Here is a 1,710-nt window from a genome sequence, read left to right as displayed (position 1 = left end):
TTATGACAATAACAAACCTGAATAAGGTCCTTAAAAAAGTGGGATAAATAAATTTTGAGAATTATCTTCTAATAGAACGATGCATTCACCACATAAAATTTAAAAAATGATTTCGGGATGTTGATTTTAGCATGGATGTCATTAAGTGGAAATGACTAATTACCTTATTCCAACTTAATGCTTCTTATGTTTGAATTGTCTTGTTCCTAAAATGTTTTTTTTTAGTTTTTCTTTTGACAGGTTGCTAGAACTCTTATATATGTTGGCCTCAAGTATTCTAATTTGAATCTCTACATTTCATTTTTATAAAATTACACTGAAATCTAATGAAGAGTGAGATTAGCAATGAAGTTATTATGATACGCATTTATCTAAGTGCACTTTTGATGGAATTACACTGTCTAGATAGCGCTAGCAATGTTTAACTACTAATTAATATGTTAAAAAGAAAGATTTATTAGCAAATTTAATCTATGTTTGAACGTTGATTAAGTGTTAACTAACATTTGAACACTGATGATTATCAATAAAAAAGGAATAATAGAGTTTTTTTGGAGTACAGGAGAAGGAGAAACAGTAAAGGTGTAGGGAGATCTACTCTTGTAGAATGGGAATGCATGATTTTATAAATAATGAGGAATATAGTATATTTGCTTCATGTTAGTGTAAGCATGATGATATTTTAAAGTAATTTATGACATGATGTCATTGCATAAGATGTGTCAAAATTTTAGACGATTTCAATATTTAATCTTCATTCCAATTGTTTATACACTAATCATATGAATGTAGGAATTGTGACACATAATTAAAATATATATATATAGTATTTGTATAATATACTATTTTAACATTTAATTCTTTAATAATATCTTGTATTTTTAATGCATTTATTATTGTTTTGGAGGTGAGTATGTTGGATAGATATGTGAACAAATATTTTTATATAATCATGTGTGTAATTTAAATTCATAAAATTAGNCATTATTTTTAATTTTTTTTCATGTTATCTTCCATTTTAATATTTTTAGGAGTTAAATTGAACATGAATATAACATTATCCATAAATAAAAAAGGAGTTACTTTTCTAAAAAAATTGAGATGAACACCTATATAATGTTATAATTTAAAAGAATTTGGTTTTAAATCTATTGTGAAAGTATTTACTAATTAGAAAGTTTTAGAAGCTTTAAAATTAAATAATATTAATTATTGACTGAGTATGAAGAAAATATTATTCTTCTATCTATTATATATTATAAAATATATTTGTAATTATGCATGATTAGTTAATAATAAAAAGAACGAAAACGTGTTTGTATTTCATGTTATGATAAGTTTTTCTTTTTATGAAATGATCTTATTGGTAGTTTATGTTCTTTTTTGGTTATATCTTTTCTATTACTTGAAGTAGAAAGTTAAAATGGTTTTAAAAGGATTGGTTATGAACAAAACACCTTAGTGGTTAAATTTCATAGTGACTTTGATCCTAAATGATTTGAAGTAAAAGTGAGCTATTTCTTGCAATTTTTGTTTGAAGTTCTGTAATGTATTAATTTTTTTGAGATACTTCAATTAATGTTTTTTTAAGGATGATTTTGGCGTGGGTTTCCATCATTCAATGAAAGCAATTGGTAGTTGAAATATATAAGATATTTAATTATGAAATCGTATCATATATTATTAAATGATTTTCTTTGAATTGATTTC

Source organism: Vigna radiata, chromosome 1 (assembly GCF_000741045.1).
Source record: "Vigna radiata var. radiata cultivar VC1973A chromosome 1, Vradiata_ver6, whole genome shotgun sequence".
Taxonomy (NCBI): Eukaryota; Viridiplantae; Streptophyta; class Magnoliopsida; order Fabales; family Fabaceae; genus Vigna; species Vigna radiata.
This window is presented reverse-complemented; position numbering follows the sequence as displayed.